Raw genomic sequence first — 27,199 nt, forward strand, 5'->3', positions numbered from 1 at the left:
TGAGGTTAGACACCCTGTGGATCAAAGGTCAGGCCACTAGGGCAGCACCCCGCAAAGCTGCTTATTCTGACTGCATACCCATTGCCTGAGGGGGCTGAGGGCAGCTATGTGATCACCGCCCCCCCCACCCCCCAAGGACGCAAGAAGGCCATTCAGCAACAGTGCCCTCTGTCATTATCCTTGGTCTTCTCAAATAGCCACCTGAGCATTTTTCAAAGATACTGATTCTTTCTTCACTACTCAAGACTTGGCGAGAGGAGTTTCTTTTTGGTTTTCTCAGAAAATATGTTTAGGGAGTAGTCAGGTATTTCTTATGTAATAATTGTACTCCAACAATTTTCTATGTCTACAATTCTAATTTCTTTCTCTAAATTATACCAAGAGATTTCTGGCATCAGAACCTCATTTCCTAGGGGCCACCTTTGTGACAGAGTTTGGTCAACCAACTAACCAACCAATTAGAATCCGTTGCACAAGCTCGCACGTTGAGCCAAGGATTGCTACCCACCCTTCCTTCTTTCCGCCTCAGGTCCCGAACTGGGGTCTCAGCGCTACAGAATCGTTCTCCGGTGGAACATGACTAGTGGTTTCCCATAGTTAAGAAGAGGAGTTGAGCTCAGAAATGCAATTCTTCTCTAACTTCCTAAGCTCAGTGCTTTCAAATCATTCACTGCCATCTGCCTTCAGAGCCTCCGGGAGACAAGAAACAGGAAAGGGAAGAACAATGGAAGGTTCTGCCTCCAAGGGTCTCAGAACAGTTACTCAATTTCTTTGGTTTCAGTTTCCTGTACTCTACTATTAGGAGGCTGACTTAGATGGTCCCTAAGGTCCCCTGCAGCCTTAGACTCCTGAAGTCTAAGACACGCCAAAATATAGTGACTTTTCATCGGAAAGAGTAAAGAAATTCTAGTAGAGCAAAACACTAAGAATCTATACAGTAGTCCTCCTTATCCATGGTTTTATTTACAGTTACCCACAGTCAACCATGGTCTGGAAGCAGATGACGCTCCTTCTGACATGTCACCAGAAGGTCAATAGTGGCCTAACACTACGTTACAATGCTTACGTTGTTCACCTCACCTCATCTAATCACGCAAGCATTTTATCATCTCACATTACCACAGGAAGAAGGGTGAGTACAATAAGGTATTTTGACAGAGAGAGACTACATTCATATAACTTTTATTATAGTATATTGGTATAATTGTTCCATTTTATTGTTGTTAATCTCTTACTGTGTCTAATTTATAAATTGAACTTTATCACAGGTATGTATGTATAGGAAAAAGCAGGGTCTATATAGGGTTCAGTACTATCCATGGTTTCAAGCATCCACTGGGGGTCTTGGAATGTATCCCTTGTGGATAAGGGGAGCTACTGTATTAACATTTTCTGCCATTTGCTAAGCATCAACTATGTGCTAGATCAGTAGACAACTGTATATACTTCATCTACTTCTCACTAAAACTCTGGAGATAATCATTTCCCCCATTTTAGGGATGGGCAAACTGAGGCTTGGTGAGATTAGGCTGACTTGCCCAAAGGGAAAACATGAGCGGGTGGCATAGGTGGGATTCCTCACATAGTCCATTTGGCCCCAAAGTTAATGTTGTTTATACTGCACTATGTATCAGACAAAGTGCTGGCTTCCTTCTTCATTTCCACAGCCCTTTGTTTACACCAATTATTCAAGGTTTGACCACACCCACCCTGTATTATATCCATTTTCTCCAGATCTGCCTCACCCAGTGGTCCATCAATCAAACAACTGACCTTTCCCAGGGCACTTACCATATCTTATTCATCTCTCTTCCCTTCCCCAGCCCCAGACCTAGCTCCCAGCAGGTATACAATAATATATGCTCGCCAAATAGCGTGCATCAGTATTCCAAAAACGTCCCCGCAATGAATACCATGCTGATGAATTTTGATGAAAGAAGCCTTTTATAAACATCATTTTAAGATAGAAAAATAGGCATTGGTCACACTGTCCATTATAAACATCATCAGCTAAGCCTCTTTTTTTTCTGCCCCCATCTTAAAAGTTACGTTTGATCCGTTGGGATGGCCCATATATTTTGAAGCTATTACCATTGCTAAACCTGTGATCAGATTGTTCCCTGGGCACACACTCAAGCACAGGAGAAATGTGATTAGTACCCAGATTCGCCTGCCATCCGCCCGCTTGTCAGTGTCTGGATCCATGGCGCTAGTGAGCATAATCACGACTGATTCGGTCCCTGAGGTTCATTGTGTAGACTCTGGATTCCTGCTGATTCGAATCTTGATTTCCCCAGATTCCTGGGTAGTTCTGAAATACTGAGAAAAACGAAGGACCAAACAGCTAAGTGAATCCTTGGCTGTCACACACTTCCTTGTCCAGAGACCTGTCACTTTGCCTTCCGGACACCTTTCCTTGGTTAATATTAGGATAGAATTATGGAGCTCAAACAAGGCTTCTTATTGATTCACTGGCAGTCTTTGGGGTGATGTGTAGGGCTGCCTCTTGGACTTAAAACATGGACACTTTTCTGCTGGTGTTTTTTTTTTCTCTGACATAAGGGCAGTGTTGGATCAGAAGATGCCTGTAGACTCACATGCCAACACCTACATTCTGGCTGGCACATTATCAAATTTGCATTGTTTCCCTAATGGAAATTTTTGTAGTTAGGATATTTTCTGTTTGAGGCATTCAGTAAATCCCAGATTGAGAGCGGAAGAGAACTCCAAAATCCCTACAATTAAGCTTTGTAGTATTACATGCAGTAGAACTCCCAAAGCATCACCCATTCCAGCAGTCAGCCCAGCTTCCAGAACATAACCTGAATCCTTCCTCTTGTCCTCATTTCCAGCACTCCCATCCCAGTCCAGGCCACTGTCATCCCCCGCCCCTTGACAGACCACTGCCATTGCCTCCTAAGTGGTGTTTCAGCGTTGCCCCCGACACACCAGCCAGAATGTTCTTTGAAAGAGAGAACCCAGATGGTATCACTCCTTTGCTTAAGCCTTCTAGTGGATTCCCACTGCATTTGATTCTTTTCTTAGGACCACTCAGGGGTTGTTCCTACCCACTCGGCGGCCTGAGCAGAGGGAGGTGCAGACCAGGCTTCAGTGGCAGGCTGAGCGCTCTGGTCTTCAGCAGGGAACTGTTGACCAGGCACAGAGGGCACATGCACGCCTTCAGACCAACTGTCTGGGACCTCAGGTTGAGTGGCAGTGAACTCAGGAGCTGGAACAGTCCACTCACCCTGACATTCCACCTGGGTCACAGCCTTTTGAGCAGCGGCCTGCTCTTCCTTTTCAATCTCTTCAGGATCTCTGTAGAAGTAGAAATCAGGCACAACCACTCATGGGTGTTCACGGGAAATGGTGCCACGCATGCGCAGAACTTCCCTAGCCAGCATCCACATCAGACCCGCCGAGGGAGCTTCCTTGTTGTTGCAAGGGATGGCGATGTCCGCATAGTGCAGAGGAGTGTTACAGAGGGTGACGGTAGACAGGTGAGCATAAGACGCCTCTGTGACAGGCTGGTGGTCAGCCCTGGGATCAGTAACCACCAGAAGTCTCAGCTCCCAGAAGGCTGCCTGGATCTGGTTAGCGGAGGTTCCAGGAGTGAAGCAGCCAGCAACAAGAGTGACTCCAGTGGCAGCAGCATCAGACTTCAGCCCAGCTCGCCAGCCAGGATTCCTGGATGGTCTCCACCACCTCCCTGCCAGTTGGTGTGGTTCAAAGTGTGGTCCATGGGTCAGAGCTGGTCCACCACATGCTTTTTACCAGGCCGGGAGGAAATAAGTACAGAAACTGAGAGTGTTTGGGAAAATGCATTATAATTTGATGTTCACGCTATTTTTGTTGTATTTTACAAAAGTATTGAGTACGATAGACAGCAAATTTAAATATCTGGTCATTCGCCACGGTTAGACCAGTAAGAAGATGGCAGAAGATGATCTCAGGACATCATTTGGTCCAGATCCCTGCCTTTGGGATCATCTATTACTCAGTATCCTGTGTTATACTTTTGTGTTTATTGATACTTACTTCTCCATGACCCTGTCACTGAGAGTTGGGGTCAGCCACAAACTCATAAATATTGTTTGAATGAAGAAGGGGGCCCCTTCCCAAGGCAAGGAGATGGTATTCTGCAGAAATACCTGTTATTCTTCAATGGCCACTGCCAGTTAACACTCCCATAGGTTGAAGAATGTTACTTTGGGGACATTTTGGCTTGGAATTCAGCACATACTCTCTGACCTATCAAAAATAACAAAAAGAATGTTTTGAGTTTATATATCCAACTTTATAAATGTATGTGTTTCATTCAGATATGTTCCGGTGCCCCCGATCAATCTTTGTTGTCCACGCAAGGGTCACATTATGGTTCGATCTTACTGTTTATTTGTCATGGTATGATGAAAACAGCCTGGACTGTGGAAACATGTTGGAATTCCAGTTGTCATTTTACTGGTTTCTATTTGGCAAATAAAGTTACAGAAATTCTATGAACTTCAGCATCTTCCTCTGAAAAAAATGTGAGAAATAACTTTCATTTCAGAGTTGTTTTGAAGATAAAATACCCTATGGGAAACACTTGGCACACAGTAGGTGCTCAGTAAATGCGGGCCCTTTACTTTATTTCTTTTGTTCCCTGTAGTACCGTCAGCCATGGGCTGGAGGAAAAGTTTGAGGCTCTCTCAATCGCCTTTAGTTATAACAGTTGCTGGAGTCTGTCCTCACATGGTTTCTGCTACACCCAATGCAACAAATCCTTCATCCTAAGTATTATAAGCAAATGCATAGTTTCCAGTGGAGGCCAGCCCTATCTGCTCCCAGCACAACTGGTGTAATGACAGCAAGCTCTGGAACCTCATAAAGGTCATCGTGCTCAGGCTGTCCCTAAGCATTTTGAATTGAGCTTGCTGTAGAAGAGAGCTCTGTTGGCTTTTGCCCTTCCTTTGAGCTTGCATTAATTACCCCTTGCATGGAGTTTATAGGCCAGAGCCAGATGTGTAAGATCAAAGGGAAACTGGGCCTCAGGGAAGGAACTGGAAATTGCTTCAAAATGCCTTCAGGCGACGTGAATGGCAATGACTCCACCAGCAGGCCCTCACAGGGGGCTTTCTTCAGGATCTGGGCAGACTCTTCTTTAGTCTGCCCAAGAGGACAGAGGGCTCCCCAGACCAACACGGGCCGATAACACCCACCCTGTGTGAAATAGGTGCTTCCTGGCTGCCTAGCCAGTCTAGGCAGAAGGTTCAGGAAGTGAGAACCACCATGAAAACAGTCTTTGGCTCTGAAGAGCGACCAAGAGAACCTCTGAACCCCAGCTCTCCCTCCTCTTCTCCACACAGTCCTGCTAAGGCCTGCCCTGCCCTGGCCAGTTTGAGGGTGGCCCGTGCAGCTGCTAATGTGCCCCTAGGAACTCTGGGCCTCTCTGCTCAGCACTGGTGCCCCTCTGCTCTGTTCTCTTTTCCCTGACTCTCCCTCCCGAAGAAATGGGCTGTCCTTGGAGCAATTCTGGAGGTACTGATGACCGCCAATAAGAAAGAGTCCAATAGATCCTGGGTCTAATCTCAGCTCCCCCCCTTACTAGCCCCATAACCCCAAGTCTCATCTTCCTCACCTGCAAATTGTGGGTGACAGTGACGCCTGTCCCATGAGGTTGTGCAATGGATCGATAGTGTAGTAAAGCCCTTAGTACAGTGCTTGGCATAGGGTGGATATTCACCAAATACTCTTATTACTGTGATTGTTCTTTTTATTATTAACGAGCAGCTAGCACACCTATTTCCAGGTCATCAAAAGTGTATTAGTTTCCTAGGGTTGCTGGAACCAATTCCCATAAACTGGATGGTTTAATACTACAAAAATGTATTCTAGAGACCAGAAATCTGAAATCAAGGTGTCAGCAGGGCCTCACTTCCTCTGAAGGCTCTAAGGAAGAATCTCTCCCTTGCCTTTTGTAGCTTCTCATGGCTGTGGGCATTCCTTGGTGTTTCCTGGCTTCTAGACACATCCTTTCAATCTCTGTCTTCACATTGTCTTCTCTGCCTTATTTCCCTTTGCCGCTTTCTTCTAAGGACACTTGTGAAGGTGTTTAGAACCCACCCAGATAATCCCAGATACTTTCCTCAACTCCAGATCCTTAACTTCATCTCCTCTGTTATTACATAAGGTAATACTCACTCTTTTGCCATACAGGTAATATTCACAGGTTCTGGGCATTGGGACATACTTTACTGGAGGCTACCCAATTAAACCCACTACAGAAGACATGCCCTAGGAAAATGGGTTTGGGAAGGAGGGCTTTTGCTTGCTTCTTGTTCAAGAGTCTCAAATCCTGACAGCATTTGATTATCAGCTGCAAAACCCCCTTTGCTGTCTCTCTAGGAACCCATTCATGACCATGCCAGATCCTAACATGGTTACTAGGTCCCTGGATCCATGGTATATATAATATAGTCTGGGAGTGAGTTTGTGGGATGGTACGATGAGACAGAATAGGCTATAGTGACTAGAGATATGTAGCTGGAACAAAGGAACTCTTAAGAGAGAAAGAACATCAAATTTTGGTTCACATTATACATAACAATGGGGATGCTGTAAATTGGCCAAGCCTAAGATCATCTGGTCTTAACTTATGTACCTGGATATGAACTAAACCATGTTTAATCTTCACTTTTTTTTTTTTAAGATTTTATTTATTTATTTGACAGAGAGAGAGCACAAGTAGAGGGAGTGGCAGGCAGAGGGAGAAGGAGAAGCAGGCTCCCTGCTGAGCAGGGAAGCCCAATGCGGGGCTAGATCCCAGGACCCTGAGATCATGACCTGAGCCGAAGGCAGACTCCTAACCGACTGGCCACCCAGGCGCCCCTAATCTTCACTTTTGATGATAAGTGGTTTTGATGCCCTCAAAACTGTTGAAATAAAGTACTACTCTCCATCCCTGATCACTGAGGAGAGTGAGAGACATCATGTTCGAAGGGACACCATGCCTATTGTATTCTATGGATTTGTGGAATATGATGTCACCAATACCTTGGATTTGTATATACAGCGGCAGCTCTGGGGGAGATGCAGGGGAGAAATGGCCCTGCCTATGAGGTCAGAGGTCTCAGGCAGAGTTTCCAAAGTATGAGTTGGTGGAAGTGGAGATAGAAAGCCTCACCTTTCCTTGCCCTAGACCAGTCCCATGACCTCTGCATATCCTCGCCTCTTACGGGACTCAGTGCTCTCATTATAAAATGAGAGGGTATAGTGGGCTAAATAATGCCCTCCCCCCCACAAGATACCCATATCCGAATCCCCATAACCTGGGAATTTCACCTTATTTGGCAAAAGGCACTTTGCAGATGTGATTAAATCAAGGATCTTGAGACGGGGAATTATCCTGGATTATCTAGGTGGACCTAAATGTAATTGTAAGTGTCCATACTAAGAGGGAGGCAAGAGGGAGATTTGACTAGAGAAGAGAAGTCAATGTGGTGACTGAAGCAGAGATCAGAGAGATGCATCCCCAATCCAAGGACCACCAGCCACCACCAGAAGCTGGAAGAGGCATGACACAAAAACTCCCCTGGAACCTCCAGAAGGAACCAGTTCTGCTGACATCTTGATTTTAGTGCTGGGAGACCCATTTCAGATTTCTGACTTCCAGAACCATAAGAAAATAAATTTCTGTTGTTTTAAGCCATTAATTCATGGCAATTTGTTCCAGCAGCAGTAGGAAAGTAATGTAAGGGGTTAGGCCATATACCTGTAGTCAGGATAATTATACAAGAACGTTCAAGGGCTCAGCTTGGGCCAGGCATTCGGTAACAAGTTGTACTCTTATTTTACTCCCAACGACAACCCTGAGAAGTAAGTACTATTAGTCTCAGGGAACCGAGAATCAGAGAGGTTCATTAACTTTGCTAAAATTAAACAAGTAAATGGAGGGCTTGGATCTAACCTCAGGCCCAGCTGCTTACTAAGGATCCATGATATACTGCCTGCTTTTATATAAGCAATTTCTTGACATTTTTGACTTTGCACATTTAAGGAAAAAAAAATTCATGACTTACATAAGCCATTCAATTTCTACTTCCCAGTGGAACTCTAAATATCAGTGTGTGTACGTGCAAAGTGAGATCTTCTTCTCAGGATATGACACCTCCATTTCTTAGATTATGAGTTAAAATTGCCTTTAGCCTCATTATGAAAATCCAATTTCAGTAACGTAAGAACTCACTCAGTGGGAAATGAATGTCTAGTCCTTAGATTAGATAAAAATAAAAGTGTTAATAAAAATTATCCCAAACTTGAAAATATGGCAAAGGTCCATACAGTGTGTCCTTATAATGTCTTACTGCAGCACCATTGAACAGGCCCACCTAAGGAAGGTTTCATTCTCTTGGCTAGTGGTTCTCAAACTTTTTGGTCTCAGGACTCCTTTAACTATTGAAAATTATTGAAGACCTTTTACTACATGGATTACATTTACTGTTATTTAGCACCTTAGAGATTAAAAACTTAAAAATTCAAAATGCTTATTAATTCATTTAAATAATAATAAACCTATTCCATATTAATACAAGTCACATTTTTATGAAAAAAAATATACACATTTCCCAAAACCAAGTAATTTAGTGAGAAGAGTGGGATTATTTTGTATGTTTGCAAATTCCTTTAATGTCTGGCTTAAAGAAGACCTCTGGATTCTCATATATGCTTCTGCATTCAGTCTGGTGTGATATGCTGGTTTGGCTGGAGCCTGGGAAGATAATTCTGCCTCACTGAGATACAGTTTGCGGAGCAGGGGAGAGGCAGAATTTAATGGCCTTTCCAGGTAACTATGTATATTTTCCTCTGATACTGTACCCAGCTTGGCTAGTGATAGTTTCTTAAAGCTTAATGGCAATATGGAACCTGATATATCAATGAACTTTTTGAACTCTGTTCCACTAAAGTCCATTGAGCTATCTCACACTTTAAATAAATGTTTTACCCACATATGGATTTTGTGCCATTGTACATTGATCATTTGGAAAATACTGGTTCACTGAGTTCTGCACAGGTTCCTAATGTTAATCTGGATCCTGGTGCCAGAGAAAAGAGTTTCAGAATTCTAATTTTGACTTGAAAATGTGAATTTTGTCATGGCCACAAATTCTGCCAGTAAGTTTTTCTGAAATTCTAGATACTCTTCATTCATTTTTGAGAAACGATTTGCCAAATACCCAAGGCTGAAAAACCATTGTTTGTCAGTTGGTTTTTGTGCTGTTTTTTTTTTTTTTTTTTTTTTAAGGAAAAATGGTGTTCCTTGAAACAAAGTGGCAAGTTCTGCTCCTAACTCCAATGACAGCCTGATTGCCTTTCCCCTGGATAACCACACACCTTGGGATGCAGCTGTAGTGTTTTATGTCCTCTGTACTTTCCATTTCACAGCATGGAATATTAAAAACAGTACTCAAAGTCAGGAGTTAAGACAATTAATACTTTTTACTTCTTCATCAAGGACATCCTTAAGTGAAACAGGTGGGGTTCTTTTGCAGCTAGTACATGAGGTAAAGAATGCACCAACCACCAGAGTAGTTTGGGCCCAAGACCTTGGTTTGCACCAAGGTGCCACATTTCTACCCACATTGCTTCTCCTTCATCAATGCACATGTCAACGCCATAAAGATAAATAAATAAAAATGGCTGAAGGGTAAATAACATTGTGGTGTTATTGTGAAAACAGGTTTAACATCATGTATTCCTGGAAAGGGTTTCAGATTCCCCACGGATCCATGGACCACACTTTGAGAACCTCCATCCAAAGATACCTTCTAGTTCTGAGAATCCATGACCCTTCCCTAAGGCCAGATTTCCTAGATGACTTTATCTAAACCTATCCTCACAACTGGTGCCACAAAAGAGAGAAGAGTAGCCCCAATATTCCTGTTACACTTCATTCCACTTAGATTCTGAATCAAGAGATGTGAGGTATGGCTGAAGGTGGGCAGGAGGGTGTTAACAAAGGAAGTGACCTATGTAAAGGTTTCCATAGAGTGTCTAAGGTCTTAGACACTTCTAAGTCTTTTCTGGGCAGAGTTTTCAGGAAACAACCTCCTTTCTGCAGGGCTGTTTATCTCTTTCCCCAATTAATTCTTCCTGACATCTAACATTAGACATGTAAGCAGTGATTTCTAGTCTAGGTCAGCCACTCCATAACTATTTATAATCCTGCAGGAAATCATTATTCTTTTCATTTCAAGACAACTGATTAAAAAAAAAAAAAACTAATTATGTCAGGCCATAAAAACAGAATTTCAAAGGGTGCTTTGGGGACAGAGTAACCTGGTAAATAATTATTTTCCCTTGTACCTAGCTCTTTAACTGCACAGAAGATTTTATCACTGTCTTCCTGATGAGCTTTTAAGAATTAGCTGGGATTTGGAGAATTGGGGAAGTGGGACAGAGATGAGATTTGCATCAAGGCACAAAGTTTTTGTGGTATTAATAAATGTAAATGTGTCCTACGAGGATAGGCAATGCGGCTGCAGAGCACTGGAGGCTATTTAGAACTCTGCAAAGAATCTCTGAAATAAATGTCAGGGTAAAGATTCTTTGGGGTTTGGTCGGGCTCTCTGCTCCTTGGGAGCCTGCTTCTCCCTCTGCCTCTCTCTCTCTCTCTGTCTCTCATGAATAAATAAATAAAATCTAAAAAAAAAAAAAAAAGACGAGATGAGACCTGTGAACTCTTGCACCTGTGGCAGAGCATGGGAGGGAGAGCCCAGCCTCCACAACAGCAGGTGGCAGGGAGGGACCTGCTTGTCATTCGTTTTTATATGCTCGTTTTTATATGCTTTGGGGTTTGGTATCAGGTTGAAATTGATGAGATTTCACCATAGTAATACAATTGATTTCAGCCCTCCTCCTCTGGAGCCATCAGGGGGGATCTTCTGTGACCTTGAGGATTTAATCAAATCAGTACAAAAGAGGTAAAACATTCTCTCAAAGAGAACTGTATAACAAGTCAATGTGCTGGCTGAGAATTCCTATGTCCCCATCCTCCCTGTCAATTAGTTTCTTTTCTATTTAACAAATATTATTGTTTTCACATCTACCCTGTGCCAAACTCTGAACAGGACACTGGGAAGAATATAAAAATTATTAATATAAAACCCCTTATCTCAAAGTTTCTAATTTTGTGCATAATTTAAGAATTATGCACAAAAAACTATAAAAACAATACACACAGTAATGAAAAGTCTTCCACTTCCTAACTGTGTGACATTAGACAAGTTATACAAGGTTTCAAAACTTCAGATTTCTCATCTGTAACATGGGGATAACCCTAGTACATCCCTTGTGGGGTTGTTTTGGACATTAAATGAAATAACATGTGTAAAGAGCCTTGTACAGAGCCTGTACTTAGCATTCCAAGTATCTGAGTCAATGATAAAAACTATCATTTTTTAGTGACTTTCCCTCCTAACAATAACCAGGGAGCATTAGTCCCTTTACAAATTATGGAATCTGAGCCTCAGGAAAATAAAATAATTCACTATTCCATGATACCCTTCAGATGAGAATCATTGCAAAATAGTAGAGAAAGGGACAGGCATTGAAAAGATATGGTCATTAATAGTTGTGGTAGCCTATCTCCAAAATGGCTTCCCAGGAACCATAGTATTTGTGTCATTGTGTAGCCCCCTCACTCAGTGAATAAATAAATAATTGTGGCATCAGTAATGCCACATGTTGTGAGAGCGGGTTAAAGGAGCCTAGCCTGACTCTGGGATGCTTGCTCTTTGGATGCTCCATCTTGGAGCTCAGTTGCCATGCTGCGAGATGCCTAAACCCAAGTCGCTGCCCCAGCCAAGCTCACAGCCAACAACCAGCACCATCTGATAGTCCTGTCCATGTTCCACTATGGACTTTATCCAAAGTCAAGCCTCAGGATGACTACAGCCCAGATGATATTTGACTACAACTGCTCTAGAGAAATCCAAGTGAGAACTGCCCAACCGAGGAGGGGTCCCATTTCACCTAGTTTGTGGAAAGATACAAGGGAATCTTTCTCTCAGCCTAACAATAAGAAATAACTAGATGATCTAAAAAATCATAACTTTTTTGGAGCATGTTGGAGAGCTAAAGTCACAAGATGACTAGGGAAACTCAATTCTAAAGTTCGACAAGTCCCTCCAAGACGAGATGAGACCTGTGAACTCTTGCACCTGTGGCAGAGCATGGGAGGGAGAGCCCAGCCTCCACAACAGCAGGTGGCAGGGAGGGACCTGCTCGTCATTCGTTTTTATATACTCAAACAAGTTTATAATTTTAAAGGAACCTGGACTGAGAAGCAGATGACCTGTTTGACAGACAGATGTTGATCGCAGCCCAGTGACCTTGGGAAGTACCCCACACTTTGGCTCCTATCTGGTTGAGGCTGCCTGTGGCAGAGGTCGCAGGTGACAGTGAGCACTTCTCAGAGAGCCACACCTGCGTGGAGCAGGAAGGCCACTGACACAGGTAGGCCAGGGCACTCAAGGACAGGCAGTGGCTTTGACACGCCCCATAGTTGGCAGACAACAAAGGTTCCCAACACTTTCTGCCTCTCCTGTTCATTGATTAATGTGCACAGCTTTACACAAATCACACATCTTCCCTGTGCTTTTGTGCCTCCTTTTCCAAGGTTCAGAAAACTAACACAGATACCCTCACTGCACTCTCCACCCCACGCACAGGCACCACACTCATTCGCAAACACCGTGGTGAGGAAGAACCAGGCAGAGTGACCGAGAACTACTTTACCAGCAAAATGACCACTGATGCCAAATGACTTGACAGGTTAAAAGATGCAGGGACAATAGATTCTCTTAATGAATCTCTAAGGGACCAAAAGAAACTGGGCACCAAAGCCCTGAGAGAAGTAGCAATGTTTTTTTGGCAATATCATCTACAAAGGATCGACTACATGCCAGGAACTTTGAATATTTTTTAACATTCTTTATCTTCAATTCATACAAAACTAAAAGTTAGATGTTACTGTCCCATTTTGCATATGGGAAAGCCAAGGCCAAATACAGAGTAATGATTATGCCATAGGCACTGCAGTCAGACTACTTGGGTTTGGTTCCCAGCTCTGCTACTTACTCGCCATGTGACCGTGGGCAAGTCTTCTCTGTGCCTCAGTCATCCCTTCTATAAGATGAGGATAATAATGGTACTTTTCATAAATGAGAGAGTAAAAGTAAGACATTGGGCAATGCGCCTAGCATACAGTAAACCCTTAGTGAATGTGACCTGCCATATTAAGTTACTTTACCCAAACCACACAGTGAGAAAGAGTCTGACTCCAAAGTTGCATTCTTTCCAAAGAAATATTGTTTGTGGTTGTGAAAATTGTTTTTGTGAAATATTAATAAATTTAAATAACCTAAGTTAAACAGAACTAGTATGAACTCAGATAGACCTCCCTCACTTGCCTTGATCCCCTCAAGGCAGCATAGCCATGAAGGACCAGATGTTTGCTGAATGGTTTTCTTAGGTTCCCTGCTCCCTCTCATTGTTTGTTGTCCCAGTTCATCAAGATTCCCTCTCTGAAGGAATCTCAATCCATTATGTTCAATTTAGGTAACTAAGGATCTTCAAAGTATAATATATATTGTATTTGCTATGTAAATTTAAGAATATCAAAGCAAAACAAGACTCCTAGGGAAGATTGTAAATCTCTCTTTGGGCTCTTTGTGTAACATAGGTTATGAGAGAGATACAAAGACATAGATGGATGAATGGATAAGTAAAATGTGGATATATATACAATGGAATATTATACAATCTTAAAAAGGAAGGAAATTCTGGCACACGTTATAACACGGACGAAGCTTGAAGACATTATGTTAAGTGAAATATGCCAGTTACAAAAGGACAAACCTTAACAAGGTTAATTAGAGTAGTCAAACTCACAGAGACAGACAATAGAATGGTAGGATCCAGGGGTTGGGGGAGGAGAGCATGGGAAGTTAGTGCTTAATAGGTACACACTTTTAGTTGTGCAGGATGAGAAGAGTTACGGGAATGGACAGTAGTGAATGTACTTAATACCACTTCAAGATAGGTTTTTTTTTTTTAAGATTGATTGATTGATTGATTGATGGATTGATTTGAAAGAGAGAGAGTGCACACATGTGGAAGGGAGGGCCAGAGAGAGAAGGAGAGAGAGACTCTCAAGCAAACTCCCTGCTGAGATCATGACCTGAGCCAAAATCAAGAGTCCAGTGCTTAACTGACTGAGCCACCCAGGCACCCCCACTTCAAGATAGTTTAAATGGTAAGTTTTATGCTATGTATATTTTACCACAGTGAAAATGTTTTTCAAAGAAGAAGAATATGAAATTTGGAGGAGACTAAGGGCATTATAACAATAGTGAAACAAAATATTGGTGAGTTTCTTGTTCTGAGTTGTGTTTGGAATGGATGAGTCCAATAGCCTGGTGGATGCTATAAGATCAATAAAATCTAAACTCCTCAAGCTTCATTTGTCTCAATGTTAAGAGCCATAGCTATTGGGGGATGGGCTCCAGGACATCTGTCACTGAGGGCTCGAAAAGAAACAAGATAATCAGTTGCCAAGAATATTATAGATGGAGTGATTTCCAAGAGAGTACCCATTATGAAAATCTAAGCTTGCTAAACAGAGGAGGCAGACAGGGAGGGGTCAACTGCAATCCATTGTTCATTGAAGGTCTCTGTGTGGCTAGCATGAACTGGGCACTTCTGGGAAACAAAAGCTATAAGGTGGTGTTCTCTACTGAGGGAGCTACCATCAAGTCAGAAGACATGACAGTGTCATGTCATCAGAACCCATTCAGTGCTAAGTTGTGTGGACTTTCCTAAGAGATCAAGATGTGTGGAGGTTCTGTATTGTGTCAGTTTGGCTAGACTGGAACTATGCTTCCCGGAATTCCCTTCCCTGATGGTTCTGAGTTAGCATTGGTCACAGGAAGAATCTGCAATATTTGAAAGCAACCATTATGCTCTGAAGGTCCTAGAAGACCAGCACCCATGCTGGTACCTCTAATGAATGCTGGCTTTCATTGTTGGTGGGGATGGCAGCCAGCTTGCAGCTCCTCAGACCCCACCAGATCTTTTCCTCCTCTGAGTCTGGAACAGGAGCATGTTTAACTCTGTAACAAAGAGCACCAGCTTCTGGAAGTCATGCCCATCATCAAAATTAGGGGCAGCAAGAGAAAGATGTGGGTTCCAACCTGTCCTTGTGGGGTCCAATTTGCCTTTATGGGTTCCAATTTGTCTCTGTGCACCCCAAATTATTCTCACTGTTGTCCACTTCACATCCATCTTTTCTTTCTAACTGCTGGCCTTGCTGACCTAGAGAAACTTCGAGCCTAGCACCAGAAGTAGAAGCAAGTCATACATAGCTTTCTTCAGCACCTCCCGCAAGTGCCTAAGATCTAATGTCTCTGGTGCATCCCTTACCCCGTATTAGCCACAGTGGCTCTGCTGTCCTGATAGAACCATTACTGATAAGACCATGGGACAGTACAGTCAGGCTAAAGAAGGTATATGTGAACTCCAGCCTTAAAAGCTAAGGTTTTTAAATCATTAACATGCCAACCACTTTCTAATGCTACTTTCCAAACATCACTCATCCATGCCTTAAGATGGCCTTTGTTCCATCAGGAGCCAGTGTTATTTCCAGCTCAGTACATACCAACCCCTAAAATATATTCCTGTGCCAGACCCAGGTAATCTCTTTTTCAGTCTGCCTGATGCCCAGAGCTTTAGAGTGGATAAACACCAGCAAAGGCTATAAAACCCAAGAGAAAAATGGGAAATTTGAAGCAATTACATCCATCTAGTTTAGTACAATCATCAGGATGATATTTGGGCTTTGGATTTACAATTGAGGATGAATCCTGGCTCCACACTTTCTAATCATTGGGCTTTTTGCCAAGTTGCTTAATTTTTCTGAGCCTCGGTTTTCTCATCTGTAAAATAGGAAGATAACCCCTTCATTATCAGTTTTCTGTGAAGATAAAATTTAAAAAGTGTATGAAATACTTACTATAGTGTTTTTTAGTGCTTAGTGGTATACCAAATATGTGTGCGCATACACATGCACACAAACACACAAACTCAGTATCAGGACTGAGGGTTTCCATTCTTTTGGTCATTGTGTCTTATCTCCAGTAACTGGGATGCTTGTCTATAATGAATAAATGGATGGATGGGTGGATGGATGGATGGGTGGTGATGTTTGCTTTGCTAAGGATCTCTAGATAGAAGGGCCAATGGGGGGGAAAAATGGACCTGAACGCCATGACTTTAAAACAGATGTTAAGTCAAGGACATACCTACAGAGAAATCACTCAAAATTGCCGCAGCATCAGGCTCTGCCAGGTTCTTGTCCTTGCTTCCCCAGGGTGTGTTCTTCAAGCCCCACACTGCTCTGTGTTTCTCTCACGGACTTTTACAGTCTTCAAATTCCTTTCATGAACATAATGTCATTAGATCTTTGCAATAGCCCATGAAGGCAGGAAACATGAATATTAGTTCCCCATCTTACCATCAGGGAAAGGCTTTTAAAGAGGCTGAGCCACCTGTTCTGATACCTAACCAAGGGCTGCTTCCCTCATGAGCCACAGCTGTACCAATGTTGCACAGCAGAGATGCAAAGAAAAACCACAGAGAAAAGCTGCTTTTCCATTACAGCAAAATTATGAAGACTGCATCTTGGTTTTGTGCAACGAATGTGATGCTTCAGCAGGGGAACCAGGGCACTGATTCTGGGCCTGCTTTTACTAGCTGCCATTTGGCATGGCCAAGGGGAAATACTTGGACCTCACAATCAAACAGATCAGAGTTTGAATCCCAGCTCCGCCACTGTCTGTAAAACCTTGGGCAAGTTACTTTCTCTCTTTGAGTCACAACTTTTCAATCTCCAAAACTGAGACAATATCCAGCCTGGAGGCTTCACTGAGATAACCTAGCAGAGTAGCTGAAATCTAGCAGAGGTTCAATCAATGATAATCCTCTATTATCCCTTCTCTATCCACTTCCACCTTAATGGAGTAAAGAGAAATATAGCAGAAAGTTAAGAGCATGACCTATGGAGCCAGGTTGTCTGGCTTTAAATTCTAGCCCTGCCATCTATTGGCTATGTGACCTTAAGAAAATTACTTAACTTCTCTCTGCCTAAGTTCGCTCTTCCGCCAAATGAAGACAGTAATAGTACCTACCTCATAGGGTTCTTATAAAGACTAAACCAATTAATATTTGTGAGGCACTCAGAACACTGACTGGCATATGGTAGGTGCAACATGCATTTTCTTTTTTAAGATTTTTTTTTTGAGAGAGAGAGAGAATGAGAGACAGAGAGCATGAGAGAAAGGAGGGTCAGAGGGAGAAGCAGACTCCCCGCCGAGCAGGGAGCCCGATGCGGGACTCAATCCCGGGACTCCAGGATCATGACCTGAGCCGAAGGCAGTCGCTTAACCAACTGAGCCACCCAGGCGCCCCTCATTTTCTTTTTTAAATAAAAAAAATAATCATTTTCATGGAACTTTTGTGGAAAGAACAGATGTGAAAATATCTTTTTTAATTTAGAAGAATCAGACAAAAGGAGAGAAATACTAAAACACCTTCCCAAAGCATCAAAATGTACTGAGCCCTTACAATTTCACAGCACAAAATAAGATGCGAAATGATGGCGTCTGAGCCATTCATCCAGTAAAACCTGTGTTGTGTGCCAACTGCACCAGGCACTTTGCTAAGCACTGGAGATTCGAAGGTGGACAACACAACCAGGCCCACTGCCTTTGTGGAGCTACCATTCAGAGGGATGGGTGGTGGAAAACTTAGGGGAAAAAATCAATAAGATAATTACAGCTTATAATAAGTACTTGAAGGGGGGCGCCTGGGTGGCTCATCTGCCTGCGGCTCAGGTCGTGATCCTAGAGTCCCAGGATCGAGCCCCACTTCGAGTTCTGTGCTCATTAGGGAGCCTGCTTCTCCATTGCCCTCTGCCCCTCCGCACTCATGCTCGCACACTCTCTCTCTCTCTCATTCTCTCTCAAATAAATAAATAAAATCCTTTAAAAAAATAATAAATACTTGAAGGAAAGATAGCTGTGTACTGTGATCACGGACAATGGCAGGAAGGTGCCTAGACAGAAGGGAGTCAGGGGAGACTTCTCCAAGGAGGTGGCATGTAAGCTGAGGCCAGAGGGCTGTGAAGGTTCTGCTCACAGAGCTTAAATCAGTCTAATCTAGGGAGTTGGGAGCACTTGGCATGAGCATAAATGGAGAGATTCTAATGGATCTACCTCACAGGATTATTCTGGGGAATAAATATAATGAGGACTGAGAAACACCTGGCACACAGCCTGGTCCACAGTACATGCTGAACATCATTACCCTCTCCCTGGAAAGTGCCTCACTTCAGAGGAGCTCCCACAGTTTCTGCGTAGTCAAATGGAGCGCTCTTCTGGGCCCATCCCTGACTCTCAGAGCAGCATCCATTGAGGAATTAATTCAACAATTCCCTCAAATCAACACACTGTTACTAAGTGAATATATTTATGAGTCACATTAAAGGTACAGATGTGATAAAAGATACAAATCCAACCCTAACCCTGCTCTCCAGGGACTTACAGATTGAAGGAGGAAACAGATACCTACAAACTCATAACGGGGGAGTCCAAGACCAAAGGGAGTAACACCTGTCCACCCCAGAGCAAAAGGTGGAGTGGCCCACAGACCCTCAGCAGAGAAGAAACGGAACAGAGGGTTAGGAAAGTCTGGCTACTTGGGGAGGGGGTCTCTAGGCATCAAGTGAGTGTTCAGTTTGCCAGCATGTTGGATCAATGAATGTTAACACCTGCTTGGCTCATGACACAAGGCCCCGGGGGCAGGCCCCAGGGCAGGAGTGCGAGCTGAAGGAAGAGGGGTCCAGACACTCAAGATGGGCAACAGCCACACCACAGGTAACAAAGACATCACCACTCTTGCCCTGCCCGGGAGACAACCTCAATCCTAAGGCACCTAATGCATTCCAGCTGCCAAGCCTCCACTGCCTTCTGTCCCTGCCTGGAGTTCCTTCTCTGTTCCCCACTTCCAGATTCAGTGCCCAGCTCCCGAGTTCAATTCTGTTTCCCTGGATATTACAGCCCAAAGCCATCACTGCCACCCCTCCACAAACCGTTACAACCTGCGTCCACGGGACTCGGATTCTCCTTCAATCAGACCACAATGCAGTAAGACCTTGCTACCTGCAGAACTCGGTGCAAAGGGCTGGAGGCAGACCTCACATGGGGCACTATGCAGGGTGCCAGGAGACACAGGTGGACATCATCCCTCCACACAACATAGGTTTGAGTCAGCACCAAAAGAGAATGAAAGAGAATAGGACCATGGCAGAAGAAGAGATTTCATACTTGCCATGTCTCCTCTCTTCCCACACTACATGGCAAAGTTCTTCGTTTATTCACTTGTTCATTGAAGAAATATGTACCGAGTTCACTCTTCTGGGTGATTAAGACACTTCAGTGAACAAAACAGACGAAAATCCATCAGTGAGGGGATATTTTCATGAAGACAGGAAAGAGGGAAGGAAATGACCCTGTGGACTAATACAGCGCATAGTATGGGCTTGGAAGAGCAATTCATTGCAAAGGCCCGGAGGTGAGTGTGTACCTGGGCCCCTGAGGAGGCCTGTGGCTAGAGTCAGTGAGCAGGGGAGTGCAGAAGGGGAGGAGGACTGAGAACTAATCAGGGGGCCACAGGGGAGCCACTGGGAGATTCTGCGTTGGAAAGGAACATGATATAACTCACATTTCGGAGGCTGTTGTGATACCACAGGAGACAGATGGTAATGGCTTCACCCAGGTGAGAAGCAGAGAAATAGCTTTAAATTCCATTTTCCTCCCTAGTGCTTGGGACCATGCCCGGCATCATCTGGGAGAAGTGGGATAAAAACCGGACTGATTGGATTGAAATGAAGCAAACACCTAAGAGCTCTTTGGATCTGAGCTCCAGCCAAGTCCCATTGTGCACAGACATGCTAAGGGAGGCCCTTTAACCTGCTGTCATCAGGCATGCTCGGGACTGTGCTGACTGAGCAGCAGTTTTTTCATGGAGAGCTCAGTGGGCAATCCTGACAGTAGGGCATGTGAGCCTGAGGTCTCGTTGGCTGGAGCTGAGAGCTGCAAGAAAGAAACCTGTGTCCTGGGTAAAGCAGTGAGAAGGGAAAGGTCCCTGTATTTCCATTATGTCACAGATTTTTAATGTATCAAGTGACCTCAAAATTAAAAGAGGCTTCTAAAGGCCCATCCACCCCCCCTCCCAGTTTGCTGTCCTCAGAAAGGCTGCCCTGGATTTCAGTCCAGAAGCCTGGTAAAGAGAGACTCACAGAACTCAAAAAGGCAAAAAAGTGATGATTCAGGGACCAGGTCCAGCTTGTCAAATCTGGTGTGCTCTGGGATGCAAAAGGAGAGGACGTGAGTGCATAGTGAGAGAGAGATCAATCTCCCATGGACTGAACCCCCTTGTTCTGCCCAAGCTCCACTCCCCCACTCCCCGCACCTGCTACAGAGTCCTCCAAACAAAGTATCATGTCATCTTTATGATCATTCCTACCAACCCTGTGAGACACCTGCTCGGTGAGGAACTCATTCTGCAGAATTTTGCAGGACTTGGTCCAGGTGAGAAACTGCAGGAAGATGGAGAAAAAATCAGGATCTTAGTGAGTTTCACTGCCCTGACCCCTCTATTTAAAGGAGTCTCCCCCACCTGCACTCACTGTTACATCAGCCTATGTCTAAATCCATTCAGGCTGTGATCACAGAACACCATAGACCGGGTGGCTTACAAAGAATGGCAATTTATTTCTGAGTGAGTGAATAAATATTTCATCAGCTTGAGACATCCCATGCATGGAAATAGCCCTAGAATTCCATCCAGAGTCCAGTGCTAGTCAAAGAAAAGCCTTAACCTCCATTACCTTTCCAGTTTTCAGCGCACTAAGGACGCAGTCCCTGATCTGATCCTCATAGTAAAATCTGTGAGATAACTGTTACCAGTTCAGTTTTACAGCTGAGGAAACGGAGCCTCATAAACATTCAGCGATAGCCTCAAGATCATACAACTGATAAGTAGCAGAACTAGAACTCAAATAACCAAGTTCAAGTTCAGAGTTTATTCTGTGCCTGAGGGAACTTTAAAAGAAAGGCTCTTACTTCTAACTAGATCCTTTTCTAATTTATGTACCTATATCTCCTAAGATAGCATCCGATGTAATCTCTTTAACTCTGGGAAAAAAGTGTGGCCCAATAAAAACGGGTCGGGCTGGAGTCCAGACCAGAGCTGCAGGAACCAGTTATGTAACCTTGGACGAGGGCTGGCACCTCTCAGCGGGCCTCCTTTTCTTCTTCTCTCAAGTGGATGGAATAATACCTGACTTGTTGGCCTCGTGAGGCTCTCATAGAAAAAGAGAAAAGTGCCCCAAACACACAAGCTCAACATTACAAAGGGTGCCGGGGCTCTTGTGTCCTTCTGGCCCCTGCTGCTTGGACAGCTGATAATGGAGGGACCGTAACTCCCCCTATCCTGCCTTATTTCCATCTTACCCCATTTCCCAGATCTGACCCTCCCGTCAGAGCCCAGATCTAGGATAAGACAGTGGTGGCAGAAACTTTGTCAATCTACAAAAAAACCGCTGAATTTTAATCTTGAAATATGGTATGTGAATTATACCTCAATTTTTTTTAAATAAAAAGATGCGATTGCTAGCCCTAGGAATAGGCACAAAGACCTACCTAAGACTGGAGCTGTGGTAACATGGAGAAGACAAATTAATTGTAAGAGATTTTGAGGAAAAGAAAAAAGCCAAATGTGATTTGAATTTTAGGATGGAAAATGAAGGAGGACAGCGGGGCCTTTAACCAAAAGAAGGGCAAGCGAGTCTGGGAGAGATCAGAACCAACTCGGCCATAGGATGTATAGAATTTGAGAGTTCAGTGGGACACACAGGTGCATGTGTGCATCGGGAAGCCAGAAAATCAGGCCTGGATTTCTGGGAATGATGAGGACTTGGGGACGACATAAACGCCGTGGTTGATGACAAGATTGGATGTGCTCCCTCAAGATTTAGGAAAACAAAAGAGTCAGCAGAGTTTTTATACGTCCAATATTCTGAGTCCTTCTTCAAATTGGTGGGCTCCAATCCTTGTCAATCTATGAATTCTTTGGGTACAGTTGAATTGGTTAACGTTGTCTTTCTCCAAGTAGGGTTAGGGTTTTCTCTTCTTCGAGCAGATAAAGGACCAGTACTCACCTTGAGGCCGACCAGCTTTGGCTTTAGGCTTTGTTGGCGCCAGTCTGTTGTGATCTTTCCCTTACTCCGAGGGCACAGTCATGACTCCGAGGGAGTGCTTTAGGGTGTAGTCCTTATCCCTAGGATTCGGGCCTCCTGGAGTCCCAACTGAAATCCTACTGAGGCCCCTTGACTTTGGCAAGACTTGAACTCCATCGTCTATCTCCCTGGCACTGTTCAGTTGCTAAAACCTTTGCCCAGCACTTAGCTTCCCTGCTGTTCCATTGCTCTGAGCATCCTGCAATCTCACTCCTCACTGGTGCAATTTAGGAGTCATCTGATGACTTCAGGGAATTTGCCTGCATATTTGGGGGCTCACTTATCTGAGGTCCTCCTCTTCGGCAGCCCCAAATGCCACGTCCACTCCGCACAGTGAGGGGATGCTTCCTGCTCAGACTCCACCCCCCTGGCTGAGAATGACAAGTAGCCTCAGGTAATACTCTGAGGTGAATGGGGAGCTAATCTGACTTGCTGCCTTCTCTCAAGGATTGTGGCACCTCCACTTCCTGAGGTTCCCTCCCCCCAATCTTTCACATATATTTTAACTATTTTGCCCAGATTGCATAATAGTTTTAGTGAACCCGTTAATGCAACATGCTACTCCACAAAACTAGCAATCTTCATTAAGAAAATCAAAAGCCTGGGTGGCTCAGTTGGTTAAGCGACTGCCTTCGGCTCAGGTCATGATCCTGGAGTCCCTGGATCGAGTCCCGCATCGGGCTCCCTGCTCGGCGGGGAGTCTGCTTCTCCCTCTGACCCTCCCGACCCTCCCCCCTCTCATGTGCTCTCTCTCTCAGTCTCTCCCTCTCAAATAAATAAATAAAATCTTTAAAAAAAAAAGATAAATCAGGACTGGCCCTCAGAAGCCATTTTAGGGAAACAGAAGGGGAGTAGTCCGATAGAAGGAAACAAGAGCAAAGAGGGAAACCAGAATATACGATTTTATGAAGGCCAAAAGAGAAAAGTGCCACGGAGTCGGCATTCTCAAAAAGAAAAAAAGAAAAAAAAAAAAAAAACCCAGCCATGGAAAGAAGGCTAAAATAAGGACGTTGTCCTTGACAAGGAGCAGAAGGTCATGGGTATAGTATTTACTGATTGTTTATATTCATCAACCGGTAAGCTTTTTGGGATAGGCGACAAGTTTTACAATTTGTATTTTCACTGGATAGTTCTGAACATTCAGCATATAGCTGTTCATGAATTATACGATAAGGAAAAGTTCTGAATGTTTGAGAGAGGCTGGTGTAAAGCTGATAGAGAGGTCTGGTTTGGAGTGTCCTCTGCGGAAGGGCTGGGAAGTGCTAATTTAGCAGAGGCCCCCCCACCCCGCCAGACTATTTATATCCACCAGCAAATGTGCCAGGTGCCTGGCATTCAGTTCATGGCTCGGGAAGACGGGAAATAAATTTCATTTCAAGGATCCCAGCTCCCATGTGGAAAAAGAAGTCTGGCTTGAGCTTTCTCTCTCACCCTCTTGATAACCACACAAATAACAGCCCTACACTGAAACAGACGCCTGTGAGCACAGAGTCCAAGGACCCGACTCTGGGTCTGTATGAAATGTCGTTTCCTCTGCTTCATCTGTCAGACATTTTTCCTTTGCATTGAGTGAAAAGAATATCCGTGCGTTCACATGGACCAGTCTGACAACCGGAAATTCCCAGTGCTGCAGGCTCACAACTTGGTGGTTTCCCCGCCAGACAGGAAAGAGCTCCCTGCTAGCCCACCTCATCCTGCCCATTCTCACTCACCAGGCCCCCTCCCTTCTGGTAAGTATCCAGGCCGTTCCTAGCCTGTATAGACAAGTCCACACAATAGTCTAACCCAGCAGCACTTCGCAGACCAACAAAGTCCCAGACGAGCGGAGCTAGAAGAGTCCCCGTGGGACCACCAGGCACAGCAGAAGAGCAGTGGTTTACTAGTTAAGTGAGCCACGGGAGCTGGATGCGGACCTTCAACTCCCAGCTTTGCCGCCTTTTACCCTGGTGACCTTGAGCAAACCGCGCAGTCTCTCTGTTTCAGTTTCCTCTTAGGAACAATGGGGATGATCGAAACGCTTTCCTCGTAGGGCTGGCGTGAGGATAACACAGCCCCTGGCTACCCCTGTGACGGCATGAGAAAGCTCCTCGCAAACCGTACAACGCAACGTAAACGTGCAGTGTGATGTGATCTTTATTGTTCTTACTGGCACCTCTGTGTTTAGTTAACTTGTACTTGTGTGGATTTTAGGAGACACAGCTGTTCGCTCTGTGCGGGTCAGCATCTGCACTGTGCTGGGTCAGAGGGTCAGAGGTGCCCGTGTCCAGGAGCAGCTGGGAGGAGACTCAGCTGCCCCGGGGGTGAGGAGCTGAAGCCCCCAAGTCACAGCACTGCTGGGGGGAGGCCACCCCGGAAGCAGCCAGCATCAGAGAAGGGCTCTGGTTGGAGCGCCAGGCGGTCAGAAACAATGCAGGGATAGAGACGGGCTCTCTGAGAAAGTCACCACCACCCTACCCAGCAGGAGAGAAGCACCTGCCTCCTCCATCATCCAGCCCCGTGTACAGCGGATGGTCAATGACTCATCGCAAAGGGAATGTTTCTTTATGAGGATGTAATACATCTGCATTAGGCTGATTAAAAATTGTTCCTTGTCAGCCCAACAAGTGTGGTACTAGAGAGTCTGGAATGCAAATGCACAAAGGACTTTGGAGTCTGACCCACCTGCGCCCCAACCCTGGCTCTGCCAGTGACCAGCTCTGTGACCTTGGGAAAGCTGCTTAGCTTCTCTGGTTCTGTTACCTTGCCTATAAAATGGGGATGATAAATTTAACTCCCCCGGGTTACTGCTGAGAGTCAGAAGACCTGGCATATGTGAAATGCTGTGTGACTACTGAGCCAGGCTCAGAGGAAGCAAACAAGACAATGACCACGTCTCCCTCTTCCTTCCTAATAGAACTGTTATGTCTAGGTGTACACGGGTAGACCGTTCAATTGCTTATCAACCTGTCTATCCCACTGCATCTCAGGTGTATCCAGAATTCCCAGAATGGAACTGTAGTTGCTCAGAATATAAAACAAAATAAACAAACCTCTGGGGTGTCTTGCTCTATTCAGTTAACAGTTGTATTGCTTTCATTACCACAGCTCCATAGCTTTGAATTTACCGATTTAGCCATGAAAAGTATGTTCATTATTTAAAAAAAAAAATACAGACCTAGGTATGCTGTCACAAGGTAGGAAGAGGTACTTTACCTAGAGCTCCTTCAATAATTTCCTAAATTTAGAAATTCGCACAAACTCCTTTTTACCAAAGTTATCACATTTTGTATTTATTTTCATGCCGATGTTCCCTACTCAGCTGGGGCCTCTATACAGTCACTGCTTAATTTAGTATCTAACACATAAGCAGTGCTACGGAAATCTTCTTTTAAGTGAGTTCTGAATTGAGCTGTTCTTCCTACTTAAACTATTTTTTAGGTCAAATTCATTACTACTCTCTACATGATGGTTTACTATGACTCAGGATAAACAGTGTCATGCCTTTTATGCACCAAAAATAAAGTCTCTGTTCACATGAACAACTCGTTAATAAAAGATGCTCATCAGAGAAGTCAAAAGATGTCAGATTTTTCTGAAGTATATTCCATCCATCTCGCTTACGTGTTTCAATATAACCTGTCATGGAATCTCACTGTCTAATAATTAAAAACAGAACTAACAACTAAAGAGCTGTTGCCATTTATTGAATGCTTACCATGTGCCTATGTGAAGTGCTTTACATGGATTATCTGAATTCTTGCCGTAGCTTCATTACAGGGTCAAGGAGAAGGCAAACTGGATGCATGGGCCAGTGGGGCGGTCACCCAGTTAGCAAGCCAAATTTCAGGCCCAGAAGGTCAGACTCCAAATCCAGGAATTTTTGCCACTGCACCTACTTTTTGCCACTGCCCCCCAGCATGGCATCTGGGTTTCCTGGGATCTATTCCACAGACTTCACTTTCCACCTCAGTTTTTCCCTTCTGTGTACCTTCTGCTTCAGCTGGAGGAGCTCCTGTTAACATACCCACTCTGCACTTCCCCAGCTCCACCTTGGCTTAGGAAAGCCTGCTTCCTGGAATGCCTTTCCCACCTTCTCTGCACAGCCTAACCCACCACCCTTTAAAACCCAGGCCAACCCCTGTCTCTTCCAGAAAACTTTCCCTGATACCCTCTGCCCGCCTTCAACACACACCCCCAGCAGGCATCTTCTCTCCCTTCTCTGAACTGCCGGAGCATTTTCTCGGCATTTCCTGTGGACGCCCCGAATCTTATTCCTGGTATATCCTTTTTATGTGCAGATGCCCCAAGTCTATCTACTGGACACTGCTCACCTTGGAGGCAGAATCCACGCTGGATCCAGACCTGGATCCACACAGCATCCAGTTCAGGAGATTGTGGGTGGAAGCCCCTCCCATTGCAGCCCCACGACTGGGTAGCTTTGTCACGCAGATTCCCTTCCTGGCTTCTCTCATGCCCCCCGCCGCAACTTAATTGATTTAACGGGACTTTGTGGAATTCATCGATGAAGCATGAAATGGACCGACATGCTGCCGTAGCCACCCAGTTAATCAAAGGTCTAGCGGAAAATGAAAATGCTGGATAAGATCAAAATAAATAATTGCCAAATTAGTCACCATCTGTGTCTTGTTGTCAACAAACAGAGCCTAATTTTCCTCTCACTCCCTGCCTGCTTAGATTGTATAGTGAGGTCTCAGCTGAAAGGCATGAGGAAGGAACAGAGAGTGCTCTGGAGATAAGATGTGCCCCTGAACTTACTTTGGGGAAATTCCATCGACCCAATGGGTATTTATTAAGCACCTACTA

General features: G+C 44.5%; 1 long non-coding RNA gene across 1 annotated transcript; it reads right to left on the reverse strand.

Moving 5' to 3' along the window:
• Positions 1–280: 280 nt before the first annotated feature.
• Positions 281–18,024, reverse strand: LOC118015191. Its single transcript, XR_004680557.1, has 2 exons — positions 16,341–18,024; positions 281–4,251 (listed from the first exon to the last, which is right to left on the reverse strand). It is a non-coding gene; the product is annotated as an uncharacterized LOC118015191 (long non-coding RNA).
• Between the last annotated feature and the right edge of the window lie 9,175 nt (positions 18,025–27,199).

The sequence above is a fragment of the Mirounga leonina genome, unplaced genomic scaffold (genome assembly GCF_011800145.1).
Source record: "Mirounga leonina isolate KUSES-001 unplaced genomic scaffold, KU_Mleo_1.0 Mir_165, whole genome shotgun sequence".
NCBI classification, from domain to species: Eukaryota; Metazoa; Chordata; class Mammalia; order Carnivora; family Phocidae; genus Mirounga; species Mirounga leonina.